The following is a 25,989-nucleotide window of genomic DNA, read 5'->3' on the forward strand; positions in this document are numbered from 1 at the left end:
CGTGAGTTTATTTCAGAGAGGTAAAGTACATGGTTAACACATTCAAGGCACTCTTCATTTTTACACATACTGAAAACACATGGGAATTGTTTAGCCTCTATATGAAAATATTACTAGATATAGACATACAGGAGTTGTTCTCAACCCAAGCTGATGGGATAAATAGATTTCTGTGAAATATAAATTAAACAGTTGACCTTAAGTGTGTGTGATGTTGCATTATGCTTTAAAAATCATTTTCAGTCTGTCAGTCAAAAGCAGAGGAGAAAGTGAATAATCTCTATAGCTGAATAGGTTAAGAAGAAGAGAGAAACACTTGTAAATCTTTTCCAGTGTTGATTCTTCATTTCCTCCTTAAAATAGGAGTAATGAATAAATAAACACAAAATCACCAAAAAATAAATTTCTGGAGAACAAAATTCCAAGCTATACTGTAAGATTAGCAGTGTCCTACAGAAGTAAGGAACCATTGTATTTGACAGCAGAAAAATATTTCTAGAGTGTAAAATTCCTATTCATTCTGGTGTAAATTGACCACCAAGAGTTAGGAGGAAGAGGAGTTGTGTCTTTATACATGTACACCATAATAATTAATATTAACTACTGATTTTTTTTTCTGAAATTTTCATTGGATTTGATGGACCAAAACTCAGTTCAGACTGTTAGTCTTATACACTTTCAGTTCTAGAGGTACTGGTACAACTTTTGATTTGGTTATCACCATGTAGACTGTCATCTTCAGCACTGCAAGAAATATCAATTTGGAAAGGATTCTACAAATCCTTCTACAAACTTACAAAAAGTACATTCTACAAAGAACCAATTTTATCCCACTCTTCTTGTCCAAGCAGTCCCCGAGCCTTCTCCCAGTGACTGGGAAGAACCATACACTCTTATCAGATATCAAAGCATGGCAGTACCCATCTTCTCATCTACAGAAGATGCAGAGACTCAGATTACTTGTACATGCTTAGACTGTCTGATCACATGCATGGTCAGTCTATCCACAGCCCTGCCTGGCTAAAAGGTTTCCAGGAATGATAACAAGCAAGGGAGACTGTTGCTAGCAGAGCAGATTACTCAACCCTCTCTTAGTGGCTCTCTTTTTTGCTTCTCAGGCTGAGGGAACCAGATGGACCTGACTACAGCAGCCTTCCACTGATCATCATCTCTCCCAAACACTTTTCTGCACATATTTACACATGACCTCATGAAGTGACAAAGATGTCTTCCTCTAGAAGATGTCATCCTCCGCAAAATGGTGTCAGCTGTTGTCCTAGCACCAGTACGATACTGGCCAGTGAGTATTCTTCTAAATGATTTCCAGCACAGTTTGGGCATTAGAAAGGGCCAGAGATCACTTTTGACAGGCACTTGGGATGCAGCCACCTTGTTTTGAAATCCAAAGGGTTCACTACCATAGACATGGGGCGTATGGTGACTAGTGGTCAGAATAAACAGAGAACAGATCCAAGGATGTTTAATTTTCTGTTACAAATGTAGCCATTGTGCATCACTGGTCAAACAGAATAGAATAGGATAAACTATCTATCAGCTTGAAGCTAAATAATCCAAGCCATGACTCTTGTTTTTATATGTATATAATCACTCCATTATGCAAAGTATCATGCCTCTTCTAATGATTTTCATCTGCTATCACACAGTTTATAAGTGGCTAATTATTCTACCTGCACAATCAACATGCATGCAAATTCTAGAATATAGTATCCTCATTTGTATAGTTCCTGCTTCGTGCTTTTTTTCTTTTTTTTTAATGACATATCTGAGCATTTTCTAGTTTGTGTGTCCTTTCCTACTGAATATCATGTTTTTTCTTATACAGTATTCTGTAAATCTTATGAAGACCTTCAGAAGTTCTTTGATGCACTACAGTCACTGTCCTTGTTGGTCTAATATGCAGGTATTTCTCAGTTACAGTGGTAAGCTCATTATTTTTGTTGCACAGCTATGACAATTAGACTTCACATCTGTTATGATCTGTTATGATATACTATTATAATGGTATTTCTGTCTGCTGTGTTCCTTTCCCATTTTCCTTCCCCACTTTCAAAGAAAATGAAAATTGGGGTTATTCTTACTCTACTTTTGTACTGTGCATCCCTGAGTGGAGTTTTCTTCCTGTTTGGGCAATATACCATGTAAAAATAACCAAAAAAGCTGAGAGCGATGTTTTATAATTGTTACATTCCAGATCTTACATGTTCTGTCTGCATTAACACTGCCCACTATCTCTTCTACTTCCCTAAAGGCTTACCAGTGCTATTACTATCATCCATTTCTTCTGGACTATATACACTGAGGAATTTCACATCCCAGTTATACAAAGAATTGTGTTTAAATTTTCTTGTATGAGTAGATATGCACTTGACTTTTTTTGTAGGACTGAGTTGTAGGACATACAAGCACATGGCAAGGGAACAATGTAGAGTCATGTTGTTTTTTTTAGAGTCATTTAGGTTGGAAAAAAAGGGTCAAGATCACCAAATCTAACCACCAGCCTGACATACTGAGTCCTATCACTAAACCATGTACCCAAGCACAACATCCACACATCTCTTAAATACCTCTGGGGATGGCAATGCCACCACTTCCCTGGGAAGCCCATTCCAGTACTCAACCACTCTCTCTGTGAAGAAATTCTTCCTAATGTCCAATCTAAACCTCTTCTGGCGCAACTTGAGACCATTTCCTAGTGTCCTATCACTTGCCACCTGAGAAAAGAGGCCAATGCCCACCTTGCTAGAACTTCCTTTCAGGTTATTGTAGAGAGTGATGAGGTCTCCTCTCAGCCTCCTCTCCTCCAGAATACACAACTCCAATTCCCTCAGCTGTTCCTCACGTCTTGTTTTCTAGTTCCTTCACCATCTTTGTTGCTGTTTTCTTCACACACTCAAGCAACTCAATGTCCTTCTTGTAGAGAGGGGCCCAAAACTGAACACAGTATTCAAGGTGTAATCACACCTGTGCCATGTATGAGGGGCCAATCACTTCTCTGGTCCTGCTGGCCACACTATTTATGATGCAGGCTACGATGTTGTTGGCCTTCTTGGCCTCCTGGGCACACCGCTGGCTCATATTCAGCCAACTGTCAACCAGCACCCCCAGGTCCTTTTCTGCTAAGCAATGTACAAGAGGCTCATACTCAGATTAATCTTCAAGCATGAGAATATCCTACAGACATTACTGGAGAGAAATCATTCTGCAGTGAATATCCTGAAACAAACATTCTGTGTCTGTGTGCCCAATCACCAATAATATTTTTACATAATCTTGTTATTAAGTACATGAACCTTCCCTTTAAAATATTTACATTTTAAAATCAAGTAATTCTGCTGTGGGAATTTTCTGGAACCTCATAGCTTCAGTGACTAGAAGCCTTTTTGTTTCAAACTGAATGCAGTTATGGATAGTTTTATTCCTTTCCGTTCAAACATTGTCATTTAACTTCATTGTGCATTTTTTACAGTTTGAGAATCTGTAAAACAAGATTTACAGAAAAAAAAAAACTTCTATTTTACTAAAGTAAACACAACAAATTCTGTTTGTATCTCCATCTCAGATTCAATTTCATTATCTTAGCTGTTCCAGTTGTCTCAGTGGACAGATCTATGTTAGAAGGTAATCTATGAGAGAAAATACTGTAATAATCAAGACAGGAACTGCTGAGAAACTGGTTGAGAACCATCAAAAATTTTATGTGGAGATAATATGGGGATAATAATGCCCATAAAAGTACAGGCCCAAAGATCAAGATGATTTTGATTATACAGGGGGGATGATACAATGGTGGGAGAGAGAAGATAATGTTACACTTGCTCTAGCAAATCCAGAAAGTCAGTGTCCAGGATGAAACAGATGGGGATGTAGCCAGAATCCTTCAAATGCTAGAGGCAGGTGAAAGATGAAATGGATGGTGTACTGAGAGAAGAGAGCTATGCTGAGGGAACTAGGGCAAACATCACAACACAATGAAAGAAGTAGGAAAAAGAGTATATATTGTCAGAGTAAATCAGAGAAAGGAAAATGTAATATAATTCACTTAAAATTTTCCATTTTTTAGGGCTTGAGAAACGGCTTTCTGAGACTTTATGGGAATAAAAGAGTATAAAAGTCTGTGCATAGCAGTGCAGTATCAAAGTAAACTTCCCCCCTCCTTCTCCGCAAGCTCTGAAGTAGAACACTAGCAAAGTAAATACTTTCACTAGCAAATACAGCTGTGGGGCTCTATGCAAACTGTACTTTGCACTAGACAGTAAATTAGTTCCCAACCAGTGCAAGAGCAGAGCTAATACAAAATAAACATAGCAGCATCTTTTTTTTTTTTTTCTTTTCTCTGAGCAAAGCACCAAAAATTCAGAGCAACGCTGAGTGATAAACATCACTCCCTCTATAAATGACTGGCCTGTTGCTAATGGCAACAGCTCTGTTCCTAAAGTTAGCCAGCTCTTACAGTGGCAAATTCAGTGTCCTCATGTAACTTGCAGGATTTAACTCATCGGTTTTGCCAGCTCCTGCAGCAGTACAACTGTGTTTAAGCATGAACTTTTCCTTTCTCTGTGCATGGTATTTATGAAAGAAAAATGCTTACATCTAGAGTCTGATTTATAGTATCCTGAATTTTTAAATTAATTCAATATCTAGTCTTGCCATTGTGTGATACCATTTTATCCCCAATGAATGCTTTTTTGTTTTAAATATTTTTCTACCATACTGTATGCTGGATCCTTTAAGTCCAGATACAGATGAATGGAAGTAAATCATCCAAATTCTATTAAAAGGTGGTTCTAAACCATGTGTTGCTTAGATTTTGCAAACTGTTGTAAGTGTCTGCTGGGATGATACGGTATGAGAGGCAATCATTGCATTAGTTTATGGTTGCAGTTTCAAACCAGATACACACTATATACAATCCTTAGTGTAAATGAGGTGATAAAAATAGTGCCTTGCCCTGATTTGTAAACCTTCTTTTTGATTTCAAACATCTTTTTGTCAATGTCATTGAGGAGAATAAATGTATTTACACAAGATCTTTTACAAAGAAGTCTGATTCAGTCTGAGAAATGTCTTATGTTGCTTTGGAGTTTGTTTTTGTATTCCAATTATTCACAAACTTGTCAGTTTAAATTTTTTATGAATTATAGAATCATAGAATGGCTAGGGTTGGAAGGGACCTTAAAGATCATCTAGTTCCAACCCCCTGCCATGAGCAGGGATGCTACTCACTGCATCAGGTTCCTCAAAGCCCCATCCAACCCGATCTTGAACACCTCCAGGGATGAGGCATCCACAGCTTCTCTGGGCAACCCGTTCAGTGCCTCGCCACTATCATAGTAAAGAATTTCCTCCTAACGTCTAATCTAAAACTCTCCACTTTTAGTTTAAAACTGTTTTCCCTTGTCCTATCTGCCTATGTAAAAGGTTGTTCTCTATCTTTTTTATAAGCCCCCTTTAAGTACTGAAAGGCCACAAAAAGGCTTCTCTTTTCCCAGAGCCTTCCCTTTTCCAGGTATCCCCAGCTCTCTCAGTCTTTCTTCATAGGAGAAGTGCTCCACCCTCTGAGCATGTTTGCGGCCCTCCTCTGGACCCACTCTAACAGGTCCATGTCTTTCTTGTGCTGGTGCCCTAGACCTGGATGCAGATCTCCAAGTGGGGCCTCACAAGGGCAGAGCAGAGGGGGACAAATCACTTCCCTCTCCTGCTGGTCTCTGTTGATGCAGCCCAGGATGCAGTTGGTCTTCTGGGCTGCAACTACACACTGCCGGCTCCTTTCAAGCTTTTCGTCCACCAGAATCCCCAAGTCCTTCTCCTCAGGGCTGCTCTCAATGAGTTCTCCACCCAGTCTGTATTCGTATTTGGGATTTTCCTGACCCAGGTGCAGCACCTTGCACTCGGACTTGTTGAACCTCATTCGGTTCACATAGGCCCACTTCTTAAGCTTGTCCAGGTTCCTTTGGATGGCATCCCTTCCTTCTGGTGCATCAGCCACACCACCCAGCTTTGTGTCTTCTGCAAAATTGCTGAGGGGGCATTCAGTCCCACTGTCTATGTCCTTGATAAAGACATTAAACAGCTCTAAACTAGCTCTGTTTTATGTTAGCATTAAACAGCTAGCTAAACGAGTTCTGCTAGCAAGTACAGCCAGCTTGCTGCCCAGAATCCCCCACCCCACTGCAGAATGCACCCGCACTGATGTTGATCACCTTGGTGAGATGTTTAAATCATTATAATAAGCAATGGGATATCTAAATCATTATAGGAAACGATGCTTATTTTTCTGTTAAAATTTTGATTTCGAATTTCACTTTTTTTTTTTAAGTGAAAAAATGCATTTCAAACAAGAATTCTTTTTCCTCAAAATTACAAAAGGGTGAAAACTATTCATTTTCGGCCATTTGTTGATGACAAAAATAGATAGATGGGAAAAATACCAAAGTATCAGTATATAACTGTGACATTATTCCACTTGGAATGTCATAAAATGAACAGATAAAATACAAATTATTACTTTTCCTCTTTTACAGGTTTTCAAGTAAGGCATAGTTATCTCAAGTCAACACTGATTATCCCACAATTAAAATTATACTGTCACAGCCTGAAGCCCAAAAGAAAATCAGGCGGTGGTCACATAATGCACTGTAAAAGCACAGTGCATAGGGATATCAACTCAGAGCTGCATAATGCTTAAAATGATTTCAGAAAAAAATAATATATAATTAATGAGCTTGATAACTCCAGCTTGGACCCTTTGTTTCCATTCAGTACAGTTTTTCATCACAGTCTTTACAGCAGCATCTGGGAGTCAGTTTTGTAATGATATTTAGGCTCCCACTTCCAGAGCCTGTTCTGAGTGTTAGACACATAGATGAGAGCTGGGGGGAGGTGAATAAAATAAGGCTGCACATTTCTGTTAACAAGCCATGATGAGCTTTTATGCTAGTCTTACACAATCTGAGACGTCAGCACCAAGAGTAAAAAGAGCTGATGAATCAGGTCCTGGATGCTACCTATGCCATCTTTGAACTTAACAAACTTTGCACCTCTTTTCTCTGAAACACTTTGTGGTTGTTACAGCACGTGCAGCACACTTCCCTGCCAGGTAAATAGAAATCTGCTTCCTGTAATGCTTTAAAAGCATTATTTGCTGCCATAAAATATAAATAAAAGCATAAAATATTGAGGAAGATATAATTTTATAGTACATTAAAAATAATTAAAAAAAAATTAACAAGCGTGACAGGTTAACATTTTACAAGCATCAAAGGGGTAGGTGAATTATAGCATTATCAGCAGCAGAACAAGCTATCTTACGATTAGCCCTGGAGAGCTTTATTTTTCCAGGCCATTTCTAATTAGAGTGTTGAAGTGAGATCCTGTTAGGAAACCCCTAAATTACAGGCAGCAAAATGGGGATTCAATCCAAATATTTTTGGTGTAGTACATGACTGTGAACCTAACACGCTGTGTTCTGCATACAGAGCATTTGGGCTTTACATGTAGAGAATGAATACATGGAAAACTGGGGGGAAAAGAATAAAATAGAAGAAAAAGAGAAAGTAACAACTCCCTATGCAGGTGGCCATTATTGGGTATATTTGCCGATGGGGAACTTGCCACATTGTGTAAAAGGACAGGGATACTCAAAAGCATTTGGAAGAAAAAGGGGTGATTTTCCACATTAATACTGAGATACTCAAGATCAAGAACCAAAAAAAAAATTAATAATCTGAAGGTGGAAAGGGAATAGGAAGTGAATAGGAAGAGAAGGGAAGGGAAGGGAAGGGAAGGGAAGGGAAGTGAAGGGAAGGGAAGGGAAGGGAAGGGAAGGGAAGGGAAGGGAAGGGAAGGGAAGGGAAGGGAAGGGAAGGGAAGGGAAGGGAAGGGAAGGGAAGGGAAGGGAAGGGAAGGGAAGGGAAGGGAAGGGAAGGGAAGGGAAGGGAAGGGAAGGGAAGGGAAGGGAAGGGAAGGGAAGGGAAGGGACTTAAGGAGAAGAAAAAAAAAAGAAAACTTTCTCGCTTCTGCAAGCATGCGATAAAAACTATGAAACCTCACATTAATAAAATACAGTATGTAACAATATGTTATTTAAGGCAGAAGGCAGTATATCTTGGACATATCTTTATTTTTACTGACATATCACATATTACATAGGATATAAAGAAGTATATGTCTGATTATAAGAAGAAAAATAAGTAAATCTGTCTTGAGATTATGTTAAAGTGAATATATTACTATAGATTCATAATACTTATTTGATATATTGACTGAACCATGCTTTTTAAATTTTAAAATAGAAAATTATCTGATATGAATTATATAAATAATCTAAAATTATACGATAAACTTAGAGGTCAGAGTAGACTTTTAGTTAGACTGTAACTTTAGGTTTGATTTCAGCATTTTCAGCTCTCCAGCCAAAACCATCCAAAGTGTTTGTGTTTCTCCCTGAATTTCTGCCAGTTTTTCTCTTTAGTTGTCACTGAGTGAAGCCACCAGTAGAGGAAAAGGAATCATTTAGGTACTTCATGAAATTATATCCTTTGCAGACAGTAAATGTATAAATAAACAAACAGAGGCTGTGATGCAGGGTAATTTAGGAAACTAAGGTAGATATGGATGTGGTTAAATATTAGTGGAGGACACAGGAAGGAAACCAGTCATCTGAAATCAGTGGCAGGTTTTGTCTTTATAGTTACTCAAGTGACATATGTGCTTCTATAGGTTTCCAGGGTGTTCCCTGTGCTACCTAATGGCCTAATATCTTTACAATCAATTAAATCACTGGTTCCTGTAAGAGTATGTAGTATGAAGAGTACCAGAAAGAATTGGTTACTTTTAATCTCAAGATAATTTTTGGAAATTTACTGATATTTTCCTACCATGAAAAAAATAAGGAGGAAAAGAAATATTGGAGGGAAAAAAAAAAAAAAAAAAAAGACTCTTAAGAGCAACCAGAAACATGAGAATATAAAGCAAGAGAAACAAAAAATAGGATTGAGAAAAAGGTTATTTCAGTAATGGAACAGAGATCAGAAATGGCTGCTGGAGAATTTTAATTGTAATATTTCAGACATGGGATCTTGCTGGATCCAGACATGTCTGATAGAGGAAGGTTTCTGCTTTGGGAGTGATCAGTCCAACAATAGTAGATTCTGCTGTTTGCCAAGATTGGTTCTTGTAATGATAATCACAGAATTACGTAGGTTGGAAAAGACCCTTAAGACCACCAAATCTAACACCAACTTGACATACCAAGTCCCATCACTAAACCATGTACCCAAGCACAACATCAACACATCTCTTAAATACCTCTGGAGATGGCAATGCCACCACTTCCTTGGGTAGTCCATTCCAATGCTTGACCACCCTCTCTGTGAAGAAATTCTTCCTAACATCCAATCTAAACCTGCTCTGGCACAATTTGAGACCATTTTCTTGTGTCCTATCACTTGTCACCTGAAAAAAGAGACCCATACCCACCTTGCTAGAACCTCCTTTCAGATAGCTGTAGACAGCAAAGAGGACTCCCCTCAGCCTCCTTTTCTGCAGACCAATCAACCCCAGTTCCCTCAGCCACTCCTCACGTGTCTTATTTTGTATGCTCTTTGCCAGCTTTGCTGCTTTTCACTATATTGAACAACTCAATGTCCTTCTTGTAGAGAGGGGCCCAAAACGGAACACAGTGATTACTGCAGTTACAATTACATATAGATCTCACTCTTGTCAAAGCTCCAGCACAAAAAAAATAATAATAATAATTAAAAAAAAGTAATTATATGACTTCTTTATTTGTAGAAGGGAGATAATCACAGACAATATTAATTGAATAAAGAATGAAGACACAAATAAGGAAATAGTACTATTGAATTTACAACACTGAGAATTGAAAGACCAAAAAAATTTCATTAGGGCAGGGAGATGGAAAATCTGTGGAAGATGTAGTAAAACTGGAATTACAACTGACAACTTTATTTAGCAGAAGAGGATACAGTTTATATCAAAAGACAGAACATTGTTCAGCAACAAGCCAGTCTCTTGGAATAAAAAAAAAAAAAATGTATTCGCGTTAGAAAAGTGATTCCTTATTCTTACTACAACAGAAAGAACCAGCATGAACCTCAAATGATGAAATTCTTAACCAAAAATGGTCATTATAACTTCACTAATAAGTTCTATTCAGTCCGATAATGGATATTTGTAATGGTAAATGAGTAGCTATATGAGATGTAACATGGAATGTGTGAAGTCTACAGATGAAATGGAGAAAAATACAGTCCTTGGAAAAATACAATACAAAGACTGATGCTTCACACTGGGTGGTCATCGAAACAAGGCTGAGGATGCATCACTAGCAAAAAGACAAATTACTGAAGAGATGTAGCCACATGTCTTAACAGGAATAGAAGAGTTGCCAAGAGAGTACCAACTTGTGACATCAGCAGTTCTTACAGCAGTCTACAACCTGTGAATTCTCTTGCTAGAGAAGGTAAAAAGAAGTAAAGAGAATGGAAGGTATGAGAGGTATTTGCCAGATTATCTAAAAATACTTAAGGCCTCACAAGCAATGAATATCCCAAAACTCAGTGGAAAATTTACACACATATACAGAGGAGAGAAACAAAATCAAAAACAAAAACACACAAAACAAAACAAAAGAAAAACAACAATAAAAAGCACACAACCAAGCTTCTTGTATTAGCTTGTCTACCATAAGCCAAATATTCTCAAATTTATATACTTTGAAAGTCCTCTTGGCCTTTCTCCTCTCTGGCTCTTTCATGAAAGAATCTAAGCATTAACTGTATTCATCATTATATTTGGAAGGTAATGTTTCAGCTGGCTCCCTGTCAGCATCACTCTAGCAACAGAAAAATTCTGAAAAAGAAATCTCAGATGGTGCCAGGGTTGCTTGGCATCCTTTGCCATGCAGAAGATGTGTTGGTTTATGACAGAAATAAAAATGAGCATGATGAATTCTGAGATACTTTCAACAAGCTGGGCTTGCTCTGAATGAGGCTAACTGTGAAAAGGAATAGATAAAATCTGTGCTGTTTAGTATTAGGAAACAGGAAGTTCTGGTGAACCACCATGATTCTACAACTGAAGAAAATACCTAGCAAAAGTTGTGACTGCAGCAATGCCGTACACAAGGACAATGGACACAAAGACCAGACCTCAGAAAGCAAGTAACAAAAAAGCATTCAACATAACATAAAAACTACTGATATCTCTACTTCTTCAGCATTATATACGTTGTACCTGTCATCCAGAGGTTCAAGTGATTCATAATCGTTTGGCATATATACCTGCCAATCAAGGAAAATCTGTTTGGAGAAAACAAAACAAAACAAAACATACCCTGTTGTATTCGTATCAATGTTACAGGGAAGTGAAAAAGTCATATGTTCCAGTGGATAGGCTGCTCAGAAAGCCACAGGGACTTGCAGAAGGCCTAGTCTTTGTGTACTTGGGTTGTTTTATAACACCAGAACAGATTGCAGCATTTTCGTCCAGTATTGGATTCAAATTCAGCAAATGACCTTTCATTTTAAATTCAAAGACTTCAAACATAAATGGTGCTTTCTTTACAACTTTGAATGTCACAGCAAACATTTTTATGGAACGTCTTTGTTATGCAGAAATTCAGGTAAAAGAACAGACTTCTGAGGAAGATGCCCAAGCAGATATATGTTGGTATTGACCTGACAATAATCGTACTCTGTCAATCAACTTCAATCAAACTTATTCATTGCTGTCAGAGAGGAAAGAGTCAAGGGGATGAAATTCCAACAGACTGATTGCCACGCTAGTAAACACAAACTAACTTTCAGATATCTGACATTGGGATTATGGAATGAAAGTATTTTTAATCCTCTGTGCCTTCAGAATAGCTGCTCTCCAAAATCCTGAAGAGAGGCAAGAGTACAAACAAGGGCACAGCACAAGTACAGCAGTTTGTAGGGTTTGAGTAGGATGGTACAAGCCTAAATAAACATTTGTGAAGGAAATGGGAGGGAAAACAAGCAAACAAGAAAAAACAACTCCCCCACCTGCCACCCTCCAGATACGGTTGCTAATATCATTAATCTCTACAAAACTACCTGACAGACCTTGGCGGCAGACAGCAACAGCTTTCTTTTTCCAGAAAGTACACACATACGATACTGTAGCTGATAATTTCTCAGTATATACTGACCTGGCTGTACTTTCACTGTTGTCAGATTCACATGTTTTCCAAAAGCTAAAGTCAATGCTTGCAGGATGTGACATTCCTAAATTCTTCACAGAAGGCTGTGGGCCTTATATTAGCACCTCTTATGCATGTGTACTATTTGCTGAAAATCTTGATTTATTTTTTTAACAGTCATACCATGCTACCTCCTTAGCAAAGAGGAGGTAGAGAGAGTGGTGAAAGCTTAAAAAAATCAAAATAAAATTAAAAAAAATAATAATATGAAAATCATAAGATGTGTACAACAATTCTGACATATTGATCACTTGTATCTGGATTATCTCCAGCAGAAATGTTGATGAAAATATATTAAGAATGACTTTACCTGGACAATTCATTACTCTTAAACCTCAGAAGCCCAATCAGAAGGAACTGGTAGACAAAAACTTGGCAACAGTAATAATCCAGTGTGCAAAAAAAAAGGGGGACAGAACAAAAGGATCATTTTTTTGCCTTAAAAATCTTCAGGTGTTTTTTGTCAGAAGCCCTACTTGTGCTGAGTGCAAAGGTATTTCTTCAAAGGAATGAAGCACTATCACTAATATTTGTTACTGCAGTAAAGAGAAAATTGGTAATTTACAGTGGCAACATGAGTTAAAAGAGGGATGTGTCCCATCCCCCCCATCCTCCTGCTGCTCTCAAGGAGCTGTACATAAAAGCATCAAGAGAACTGATCCAACCTAATCCAAGTTCAGAATTCAATTCAGATTTAATTCTTTGAGAAGATATATCAGTGAGGACAGCTTTGAGACATTTGAAAATGTTTCAAATTCTCAATGTAAAGTGACAGAACATATTTTATAGCATGATAGGGTAAGAAAATTCTCAATTTACTTCATGGGTGTGTCAGTTAATATTATCAGTGAGTTGCTCCAGCCATTAATTCCTGTATAAATTAAATTACTTAGGGTTTTTATTTTTAGTGATAAGTAATGTGAAATAAGTTTTCAGAAAAAAAAATGATATTTGGAAATAAATAGAACAGTTTGCATTTCAATTTGGCGCAGCATAGAAAATGCCAATAATTGAAATTGGAGATACATTGCATTCTAAATTTTATGAATGAAAAGAAACAGTTATGAGCCTGTGGATGGTATAAATCTTACCCCATATATAGTTATACAATAAGATTTTTGTGACTAAATATTGTGTTTCATCTTTGTCTCTATATTTTGTTGAAGTATCATGTTCATTCTTATGTATTCAAATGTTTGGTTCTGCATTGGTTTATTAATATCACTGCTCTGTTTCTTGGAAATTTCCTACAAAGACTGATACTGAATATACCTGCTCTCTGAATATGTTCATTTCTATTCCTTTTCATAAAAGAAATTTTATTTTATATCCTTTCCTTGAGTTTTTAGAGTGTGTAGGTGTAACTTTGCACTGCTCCAGGGAATTGAAGTGTATTTCCTTTTGTAAATTTTGTAACTGTTGGTTTTGTCTCTCTGGGAAGAAGAAGAGGCTAAAGATTTCTTCCAGAGAATAAAGTTTTATTATAGTGTTTGACATATGGAAAGATTGGTTTGCTAAACCACTTGCATGTTTGTTAAAAAGACACATATCTCCTCATTTTTTCCTTGTATTCCACTGGCTCCTACAAGTCCCATCCATGAAACAAGAGCCAGCTGTATTTTGCACTGCAGAAGATCCTTTTTGCTGTCTTTCCAGGAATCTGTGTGAAGTGCATTTAGTTGTCAAGCTCCATGGCAAATTTAACCCTTGCCAACCAGCTTTTTACCAGCAAGTGCCCTCTCGTGGCTTTAATACCTTGGCACCTAGTAGCTCTATCCCTGAAACCACCCTATTATAAGACTATTTAGCTCTATAGATCTATCCATCCTGTGTTACTTCCATGCAGCTCAGACAACAGACTTTGGATCCTGCTCTTCACTGCACAGAGAGACACTGAGCTCCCAGTTGTTGGTCATCCACATTTAATCTGTGCAAAGAGTCAGATTTATTCTCAGGTGGGCTCAGATTGCAGCTCCAGACATCAAATGCACAAAATCTAGCTATGACAGGTAATTCATACAATAAAGATCTGAGTAAAATTAGGCTAATCCAGCACAGGACAAAGAGAAGAGTGGCTCATACCCCTTCACTGAGTATAGCTGATGCATTTCTGTGAAAAGCCAGGCGTGGGTTGTGTGGCTGTCCACCAGTACACCCCTGAGTTCATCTGTACACACCTCAGTGCTTCTCATGTCTTTTGGTCAATTTTGTGTGTGTGTGGTGTGTGTGTATGCGTGTACTCATTGCATCCTACTTACTTTTCATACTCATGCATTTGCAAGCACTCAGCCAAGGGTTACTCTTTGTTTAATTTGATTTTTTACACTTCTGTTATTTCTCTCTCCTTTTATAAAGCCGTAGGCTAAAGTACTGCTGTCCCTGAACTTTCGACAAGTTGAGCGTCCTCCGCTGCTGAATGTATTATATTCCTGCTGGTATCACTTCTGGGTACTTAGGGGCTCACAGTATCAGGTCTTGCAGTTTTTCTCTCTGAAGTAGCATTAGACTAATAGAAACTGAACAGCTACTAGCCCAAACTGCAAATGCCAGAATTGCTGGAGAATAAAAATCTCTTACTTCTTAAAGCTCCTCTATTTTTCTATAACTTAGTTTCTGTGTTTAGTTATTTGTGCAAATACGTTCTTTATGCTTTAAAAATTTGGTGTCACATTGAGTGGTGTCAGGGAGGAAAAAGTGTGAGTTATTTTCTAATACAGAAAGGGAAGGATTTTTTTGCTTGACCTTGCTAGTTTAAAAGATTTATAACCAGAAGACCAGATGAATAATTCCTCTGAACAGTGTCCGTAACTGCAAAAAGATAAAAAAAAGTCTCAAATAAATCACATTTTGGAGCTCAACATTTTTTCTTTTATTTTACCTGAAGAAATCCAATCAAAATTTAATTGGAGAATTGTTTAATTAAAAGTGGAGGCATGGAACATTTGCAGAACTTGTTCATATGACAAATATGCATTTATTTATTTATTTGTTTGTTTGTTTATTTGTTGCAACAAAACCAGTGAGAAGGAGTTTCAAAAAACACCCTCTTTACATGGCTATTTCCTCTGTGCAGCTAAATGGAATAATTCACAACTAGAATTTATTCACGTCTTTGAAACTGCATTTCATTTTTCACCTTAGGTGCCTGTATCAGAAACCAGTGCCAACAATAATACATCAACAGCTGTACAATTTTATCACATATGAAACCTGTTTTTCACCTGAAACCTTCCTGTTAAACATAGGCTGCCACATATATTAGTTGCCATTATAAATGAGGACGCTGTAACTGATAAAATTGGGGAACTCATCATTCCTTTAAAAATACATACGCATATACATTTTCTGTGTCTTAAAGGAACAGTTTATGACTCAGTTCTTGGATTTCCAAAGATTTCCAAACTTTATCTTCATAAACTTAGGTTTTCCGGGCAGAATCCACAGCTTTGGGCTTCATTTTCTTTTCAGAACTTATTAGGTTTCTGCTGTTGTAGATGTGGAACACATAATGATTTTTAAAGCAGTTATCCTCGTCATTTCCTGAAAAACAGTATAGTACTAATAGCCCCAATTTATTGTTCTAATTTATGGTAGGAGAAAACAAAACTCAGATCCTCCAAAGTTTATGGTGAAGGCATGTGTGAATTAGAGGAGACATCTGAGTACAAGTCTCTATTACACATAATTCTTAAGAAAAAATGGAGCCATTGGACATCTCAATCTTTCTGGCAAATACCTTTTAATTATTCTTTTTCCTACTTATTTACTTTGTTTTGCTTTGCCGTTACCTGTGCTGCTTCTGTAATGATTTTTCAAAAAGGTCTCTCAAGTGCTTGTCCATGCAGAATACTAACGCTGTGTTTTCCTTGCCGGCTGAGCCATCCTGAGCAAAAGTTTTGGGGCCTCTTAATGAAAACTGACCTGAGTTTATTATTCCTGCTGAACGACCCTCTGGGAACAGGTCACTGAGGGAAGAAAAGAGATTGATATTGATGCATTATATAAAGAAGAAATTAATTAGAAAACAAAAGGCTATGAAGAGATATGGAGAGGGATGATTAGCATAGAAATGATGGAAAAAAAAAGAAAGAAAGAAAGAAATATGGCAATTAAGGAATAACATGATTCCATACACAAAGCAATAAAATTGAGAGTGTTTATCTTTCTGGTGAGCAGAGAATCGAAGCGTTCTCTGGTGGAAGAGAAGGACAGCTCCATTTCTTTTTCCATGAGCAAATTAAACTTTTACCAAAAAAAAAAAAAACAACCCTTCTAGTGGCATATGCTACAGAGATTTGTTGCCTCTTTTAGGTTTGTCATAGATGGATGCTTCTCATGTTTTTGGAAGCCAGAGAATGTCTCATCATCAGATGCTGAGAGTATTTTTTACCTAAAATAATAGGTATGAAAATAGCACCTGATATATTACAGACATCTTTTTCACTCCTACTCTCCAAAAGGGTGGGGAAGAAGCAATATCATGACTCCAGCCATAATGTAACTGCTCCCAAAAGCTCAAATACACTCAGCCTGCACTGCTGAGTTACTCAGCTCCATCAGTGTGATTCATATTTTAAATTATAAGGGCTGCAATTTGTGCTTGCAATTGCAATGTTCTGGTGGGCATTTTAAAGTCAAACCAAGCTTGTAAAATGACCAAATTTGTATATTTAGAACTGTCTTTTATCATGTGCTTTATGCTATCTTCAATTACACTAATAAAATTTTCATTTAAGGAAAGAGGATGGATATAGAACTGGACAAATTTTTTGAGTTTTTTTTTTCTTTTTAGATTATTTATTAGTGATAACAACTAATCTAGTGCTTAAGGGTAATGAATCTTATTAATCACACTTTCAGTTATCTCCTAAATTAATACAAGAGTGCAATTCCAGTGCTAAAGACCCACAGAATAAGACTGGAAAAGAACAAATATTTGCTTCCTGTGAAAGAGTCCTTACTGCCTCCAGCTAAATGATCTATATCCAATCAAATTCTTGTCCCTAATAAAGATGTACTACTATATGTAAGTAGATTAAAAGATTATGTACTACTTATGAAAGATGTCTACAGATTTTATTCAGACAGTATGCCACTTCTTGCAAAGACCATACAATAACTCATTCAATGTTTGTGACTACTTCTTAGCATGTTTAGCAGATGTTCTCAGTAAACTTAACAGTCTGTGACATAGGTCAATGTAATCATGCTACATTAGTATGAAGGAGAGGGTTTTGTCTTCGGGGTAGAATCCCTTAAGACATATCTTTATCCTGGAGGTGCAAGGCAAATTTCTGAAATGTAAAGAGAGTGCACACATAGCTGCCGCAAGAAAATACAAGTTTGTATATTCCCCAGTTTCTCCAGACAATTTAGCGTGGTACCTGGCTAATTGTCGGTTCCCCCTGCCTTACCTTCTCTTGTCCTAACCTTGCTCTCATGGGCTTGGCTTTGGCTCTAGGGAAATATTAGATGTGACTACAATAAAGGAATACTTGATGGGCATAGTTGTTTGCATTCCCTTTGGCCTGAGTATCCTATTAATATTTTGTCTCTCAAACACAATTCCAAGCTTAAATTTAAACGCATCTCTGTTGGTTCTGTGCAATATCAGAGATGAGCTACCATGAGAAAACAGTCATATTTCTGTTCCTGAACATGAGAGAGGGAGATTTAAGGAAGGATTAATAGCAAAGAACACTGAGGAAAAAAAAGTCTTCCATAGAATGAGAAATTAAGCTGTCAATATTTATCACCAAGAAGGTCTTCCTTTCCATAATTCCAGGGTGAATCATTTCCTTCATCTCCCACCCCATGTACAGTTTGACAACTGGAAACAATGGCTGCTAAATGAAAATTTTTAGCCATCATCTCAACATCATAGAGGTTTCCCATTACTGATCTGAATAGAGTCAGGATAAGCCTGCTGCCCATACAGACTGCTTGGTCTCCCATGACACTGAAGAAAAACTTCAAGTAATGCACATGAAAGATAAAAGAAATTGTTCAATACATGCAAAACTAACAAAAATGACATCAGCTGCAAAAAGATCTCAGAATTTTCATTTCTTCAGAGATTAGACTGGTATATCTGTTGTAATAAGAAATTTTTACATCAACATCAGAAATAAATATCTTAGTCATTAAATGCATGTTATCAATGAATCCATTTCAGTATTCTTTTTTTTCTTATTATCTCCCTAGAAAATGAGTTGACTACATCTTCTTCAATAAGAAAGTTGCTCATATTTTTTTCTTTTGCTGCTTTGTGTAGAGATAAAGCTAAATTAATAATTTGGCAGCTGCCTTAGATTTTAATTTCATTTTCTTGACCTTCTACATCACTTCTATTCTCGTATGATCATTTAAATTGATCTTTCACTTAAAGATTTCAGAATTGGTCTATTATCAATGTATTTATTTATTTTTTAAAGAAATGTAGTTTTTGGAACAATGATAAAGTTTTCTTTAAAAAAAATTGTTTCCACCTTCTTATTTTTGGTTGATATGTCATATTCAAATTTATTTGTCTTCTGAACATCACTGCTGTCAAGAGCCAACAAGTTGGCCTGTTGTATTTTTCTGCTGTCATAATTAGTGCACAGTGAAACGTGTATGCACATTGAGCTGTTGTAGTGATAAATACGTAGGCAAAACAACTGGTAAACGAAGTTGCTCTATAGCCCTTTCCTAAAAACTCTTGGCTTCCCCTTGATATATTTTGCACCAAATTAATAAGATCACGAGGACTTACTGTAACTACTCTGGTGCACTGCTTTCCAAGCTGTCATATCTGGTCAGACACAACTATATCCTACAATTTTCATGGATTCTTAGTATTTTTGAATGTCTGGCTTATAAAATTCTGCCACATAGCTGCCTTCTGTGAAAGCCTGTTGTAGAAGGCCAGAGAACTAAGGCCAGAGAAGGCCATTAGATCATCCAGAATGGCCTTTCAGTAATAGAAAACAGAGCTATATTCACTGATTCCACTATGGAGCTCAGCTCTTCTGAGCTTCCTCTCTGATGACAACACTTTTGCAGAACCTGAAATTGTAACAAGCAAACAAGGACTCGCTCAGTAATTTGTGGAGGTGATAGGAATGTGTAGTTTCAGCCGATTTCCAGTGGGACGGGCAGGTGTTCTGCTGTTATGGAAATGAGATTTTATTACTCCCCTCCAGAAGAAAATTTCCATGAACAAAGAAATTGTGAAAGGTCTGTGAAAAGTGATAGATAGATTTTATTAAAAAGTTTTTATATAAAATTAGATAACACCTATTCACACAGAAAGTACCAAATAAATTTGATGTTGACATCATTAAGATATAAGAAACCTTTTTAATTTTTACCTATATACCCTTACACTGATGGATACATCAACAATTTTGTATTATTGTAGTGTTGTCATGCTGTTGGAATAATACTAAATTAATATGACTATCTTTTAATGAATGCATTATATACAGAAGAAAATGGCCACCAAGATAGTGAAGAAATGTATAAAAATCTACCATTGTATTTTCTCCTATTAGTGGTGAAAAGGCCATGCCCTCTCATAATGATTTTATCAATAAGATAGCAATTAATAATTAAAACTTTATTAATTAATAACCAGGACTCAATTAAGTCTGTATGAAGAGTGTAATAATACATTGACAATGTGAGGAATGCTAGATGGGGAATAATGTTTGATCAAATTGTTGAAATTATTAAAGTGGATGAAAAGCAGAAGACATGATTCAAGATAATTTCAAGAGACTCATCTGGTCAATTATCACCTAGCTTTTGTGCCTTCAGCTGATAATAGTAAAATAGATATGGTTTTAGCTCTTCGTCAATAAGGAGGTTTCCTTTTGTGCCTTTAGCTGATAATAGTAAAATAGATATGGTTTTAGCTCTTCCTCAATAAGGAGGTTTCTGATTAAAAAGGCACTTGATTTTTTTTTCCTTTGCTACACCTTTTAAATCCCTTGCTACTGTGGACTGAATATTTACAAAAAGCTCTTACTGCAGATTTGCATATGAAATGGCAATTGAAGACCGGGAGGTTTTTAGTGTGGACAATCATGATAATTTATTTTGATTAAACAGTAAAAGAGTTATCTTTAAATATAAAATTCGAGAATATAAAATTGTTATTACCAGATATAAGAAAAAATGCAGGTAGATCAGATCAGATCAGATCAGATTAGATTTGATTAGATTAGATAGACAGACAGGTGGATCTGGGCATGTTAATCAATTCTCACCTGAACGTGAGCCAGCAGTGTGCCCAGGTGGCCAAGATGGCCAATGGCATCGTGGCCTGTATTAGAAATAGTGTAGCCAGCTGGAGCAGGGAGGTGCTCATCCCCCGTACTCAGCTTTGGTGAGGCTGCACCATGAGTGCTGTGTTCAGCTTTGGGCCCCTCACTATAAGAAGGACATCGAGGCCCTGGAGCACGTCCAGAGACTACTACTTCCAGGGCTATGAAGCTGGTGAAGGATCTGGAAAACAAGTCCTACAAGAAGCAGCTGAGGGAACTAGGGTTGTGTAGTCTGGAGAAGAGGAGGCTCAGGGGAGACCTTATTGCTCTCTGCAACTGCCTGAAAAGAAGATGTTGGGAGCTGGGGGTTGGCCTTTTCTAACAGGTAACTACTGATGGGACAAGAGGGAATGGCCTCAAGTTGCCCCAGGGGAGGTTCAGGTGGTAAATTAGGAGACATATCTTCTCAGAAAGCCCAGTCAGGCACTGGAACAGGTTGCACAGGGAGGTGGTGGAGTCACAGTCCTTGAGGGATTTTAAGAAAAGGATGGCTGTGGTACTTAGGGACATGGCTTAGTGGGCAATATTGGTGGTAGGGGGACGTTTGGACCACATGATCTTGGAGGTCTTTTCCAACCTTAATGATTCTATGATTATTTCTAGATGTACTTTCCACAATGCATATCTCTCACTCTTCATGAACTGTGGAGGGACCCTCAACATCTAGCTGAGACTGTACACCTAATGCTAATGGTGATGGGAAAAGAGATAAAATGCATTTGGAGCACCGCTGCTCAAGGAGGTTTTAGCTTTTTCTTTGCTATGGCTCACACTGGACTTATGAGAACAAAGGCTGGCAATTTGGTGAATGTTTATCAGAACCCTGGCCTTTCCTAGAAATGGACAGGTAACAGTACAGTATTTGCCAAGCTTCTGCATCTTGCAGAAGGCTTTGAAGGCAAAATATAAGGCTGTATTATATGTGAAGCCTCTACTACCTCTGCATTTGCAAGAGATAACAGCACTATACATATATAGTGCCCTACAGGTTTTTCTCCCTTTATGAATTGAGGCAGTTTTTCAAACAAAGCATGTATTATGTATGCAGCAAGGGAAATGTCTGCTTCAGAGAAGCTGGTGTCTCATAGGTAAACATGTATAAATGTTTATACATTTTTTAACACATATTATTTACCCAGAAGAGCACAACAGCTGCTTCAGAATTGTTCTGGTCTCAGTGGTAAATAGGTATTTTGGCAGTTGCTTGAAACAGAAATGACTCCTTGGTTCTATTCCATTCTAGCCTCTCGCTTGTTATTCTTACGATTATTCTAAATGAATCAGGTGTCAGAGTGAATTGATTTCACTTCATATGAGGATTCTCACAGATTAGACTGCTGCTACATCCATGAAAAGCCCTGTATAGAGAGCATCTTGTGTTTTTCATTCTTTGAGTTATAATTTAGTCTCTACTCCTCCTTTTGACCTTGTGATTTGTATGCCCTCAAATAGATCTGAATTCTTTCCCATCCAGTATCAGCTGAGACTATGTGTACAATTTAATATATGTGTGTTCATGAACTACCTCCATCCCAGCTAAAAGTAACAATCCAATTGCAACAGAATAGTACTGTCTAGATCTGATTGTGTGCCCCAGCCACTATCCAGAACACGAGATGATCTTGAAAGAAATTACATTGCTACTGGCAACACTTACAGAGAAAGCAAATGCTCTCACACATGCTGCAATGATTTTACTGATGATGGAAAGACAAAAACTGGCTAGGCACATTGAAAACACAACTAGTTACTTTTGCAGCCTACCTGGAAGAAAGCAGGAACTTGCCCCCTCCAATCTGCCTCTCCAGCATTGGGAACCATAGCTATAGCGGTCTGCCCAGCAGGTAGTTGACAGGTTTATTCTCCCTTTCAGGCCTACAGACAACCACTAATTAAACCCCATGTACACACATTGTGTGTACCGCTAATGCTTTTACATGTTATATTTTGAAATTCTTTTGGCTATGTTAATTTGCTCATTCTCTTAACTAAAATCCTTTGCATAACTAGTGATGGATATTAGCCGTTATGTTATATTGTCCTGTATACCCTGAAGTTTTTCACCTAGATATCATTTCTCTGCCCTGTGATAGCTGTTCCACTTGTTTCCCCACATCCTCATGGCTCTAAATCAACCATTTGAAATAATGAGAAAGAATGGAATAGATCCTCCCATCTTTATTGGTCTATGTGGTGGTTATCTGTTCAAAATACCTTTTTTTTTTTTAATATGGTTGTCCAACAGTTTGCTCCAGTTCATAGAACAGCACATCAATGCAAACTCATTTTCACTGATTTTAATCTGAATTACTCAGCAATTAATGCAGCAGCACATACAATGGGATGTGTTCTCTTAGATTATACTAAGGGTGTGATAATCTCCAGCAGATGGATGGTGTTCAGAGCTGAGGGCTCTAAGGTGTTAAACTGCAACAGAAAGTTCTCTAGAGCTCATCTACAGAGCTTATGGCTGACAATAAACATGATTCATTAAATCAAACACTAGAGTAAAAGTTATGAAATGATCCGTTGTAGTAAAGTTCCTTTCTTAAATGCCAGGATATAGAGAAAACAGAAATGACACTGAATTTATTAAAAATGTACTTTATTGCTATTTATTCATGAGCTATCAATGTTCAGTGCTGTACTTACAGATTGGAGATGTTAGATTTTTTATATTTTTTGAGTTTCTTACTGGATGTGGCAAATAATTCATGCAAAAAAATGTAACATGAAAAGATAAGATTGCTCACAGAGTTGGTGATGGAATGAAGATGTAATCACTGTGAAATCACAGGTTGAACAGGAAGTCATTAAGGTTGGCTTAAGTACAACTACAGCTTCAGTATATAGTTTAAGTTAGTTTTACAGACTTTCTATGCAGTCAATGAGGAGCACAAGTCACCTCCAGAGAATAATTCATTTCACCCATCATAGATATTGAGAATGAATGAATTTGTCCTAGGAGGTGAATGCCACCCTAAAATTAGTTTTCCTATCTTACAGTATTCAGTAGTCAACTGATATGAATTTAGTGGCTTCAATATGAGCTCATGCATATTCTGTATTCACAAACCGACATAGCATTTGCTGACAGCCTTATCTTAGATGAAAAGACAGGCTAAAGTGAACGAATGAAATATTTCACTGCTGCTTGAAGATATAGATCAGGAAAGATTAGTTCTTCTTGCTCTTAAAGGAGAGCTGTAGTCCTAGACACAGTTCTTGACAGGGAAGTGTAGGTAGGTTAATCAATGTCCATGTTAGATAGAGAAATTAATTTATTAGTGTTGTAATTTCCCCACCTTGCACCAGCATCACATTTACCCACAAATACACAGTATTTGCAAGACTTGATTTAACAGAGTAGTTACTGGAAGCAGAAAAACGGCAATGCTTATTAGATGTAAAAGTACACATGGATATCTAATGACTGAACGTGTTTCAGACAAAAATGTGTACTTTATAAATACTGTACTTGTCTGGATTCAATTAACGAAGTCCATCTAGGATATTATTTTCAGATAGGAGGTGAAGGAGTTGATGATATTTAGGTGGGAGTTGCAGTAAAGTATCTACATTTTCTGCGTCATAATGTCATCATCAGTCATATCAAGATGTAATTTAGCCTGCTTATAGGCATCTTTAATTGAGATTTTATTGCCTTTACTGTTTTATCTTAGCTTTAAATGTTCAGAATCTTTCAGATATGTTTAGATGTTTCAAAGTGGATTCTCCTGCTGCTGTCTGGGAGTCTTCATGTCTAATAACACCCTGAACAAAACTTTCATCTACATCCAAAAGAGAACTCCAGTTGTTGCAGTCTCAGTCTACTCAAATTTGCCACACTTGAATTTGGCATCAAGCCTCCTTATCAGTACATTTCTGTTCTAACCTACATCAAATATCTATAATTCCTTTGGCTATGAGGGAATAACAACTTCCTTACTAAATCCCAGTCTTTTTTACAATTTTCACTCTTTTTGTATATCAAATCAGGAACATCACTGGACTTAATACTGATGTGGTTTCAGAGGTTAATTTTCAACTATGGTTCTTTTTTGCAATGTCTGCAGAAGGGATTGGCAGGTGTTTTCCTAGACAAACACTGGATGTGACATAGACTCTATTTTCAGAAGCAGACACCATTAGGTACAGTCAGTGTCCTACACTTGAATTCTTTTTTCACTTTACCTGACTCCGTAATGCTGCAAACAACTATTTTTCCTAGTGAATTCTGGTCAACTCCCTTGCACCTGTCTCGTTTATATCAGTATGTCCATGAAATAATCCTAGTGCTCCTCCTTCTGAATTCTTTTCTAACTATCTGGGGTCATGTTAAATCACTGATATGGATCCGGGGTGACCTCATTGCAACCTTTCAGTACTTAAAGGGGACGTATAAAAAAGATGGAGAGTGACTTTTTGCGCAATCAGATAATGACAGGACAAGGAGGAATGGTTTTAAACTAAAAAGGGAGAGATTTAGATTAGAGGTTAGGAGGAAATTTTTCACTCAGTGGGTGTGAGGCACTGGAACAGGTTGCCCAGAGAGGTTGTGGATGCCCCATCCCTGGAGGTGTTCAAGACCAGGTTAGATGAGGCCCTGAGCAACCTGATCTAGTATGTGGCATCCCTGCTATCCCTATGGCAGGGGGGTTGGAACTAGATGATCTGTGAGGTCCTTTCCAACCCAAGCTTTTCTATGATTCTATGATTGTGTACCAAAAGCTTTACTATGGACCACTGATATTTGGGTTCTTCATCCCTTCCAGCAAAGCTCTTTGTCCTGTGCTTTACCCATTTCATCCCATTCTGACTCCAAGTCCCATCTTCTCTGGAGTTTCTGATATGCAATTAAAATATTTTCATTCTTTAAATATTCAATTATCTCATTTTTCTTCTATAAAAGATAGAAAAGAATCAAACCCTTCCTCTTTCAGGAAATTTTAAAGAAAAACAATTGGTAGCCTATATCTCAACTCTAATATTGCACTGCTGGTCATTGCAAATGACAGTGAAGATATGGACAAACTTCCCAATAGTAGAAGAGAAGGATGGGACATGGATCTCTCCCTAGACTTTATCTCAAATCATTCTATTCATTTAACACATCCTATTCATTTAAGTATTTTAATCTTGCTTTTACCCTGATGGGCTTATATAAATGTGCATCATAAAAATTTCCTGAAATAGAACTAGACTGTTTGCTTTACAGGAAAACAGAAGTTAAATCAATAGATCAAGATAAGATCAAGATGAAAAATCAGATTGACCAAGATTTCCAGTTTCTGGTGGTTTTTTTTGTTTTGTTATCCTGTCATGGATACCTAGCCTAATCTAGGCTGAGTAGATCAAGGTCATGGATACTGGCTATATTGACACATGATCACCTCATAGAAGAGTCAGAACTAT

The 25,989-nt window shown here is 37.3% G+C and overlaps 1 long non-coding RNA gene across 1 annotated transcript; it reads left to right on the plus strand.

The window, feature by feature from the left end:
- Window positions 1-988: 988 nt before the first annotated feature.
- Window positions 989-19,874, plus strand: LOC308194311. The gene is made up of 3 exons (XR_013950430.1): window positions 989-1,300; window positions 1,844-1,940; window positions 18,051-19,874. It is a non-coding gene; the product is annotated as an uncharacterized lncRNA (long non-coding RNA).
- The last annotated feature ends 6,115 nt before the right edge of the window (window positions 19,875-25,989 follow it).

The sequence above is a fragment of the Anser brachyrhynchus genome (assembly GCF_964034855.1).
Source record: "Anser brachyrhynchus genome assembly, chromosome: 4".
In the NCBI taxonomy this organism is placed as follows: Eukaryota; Metazoa; Chordata; class Aves; order Anseriformes; family Anatidae; genus Anser; species Anser brachyrhynchus.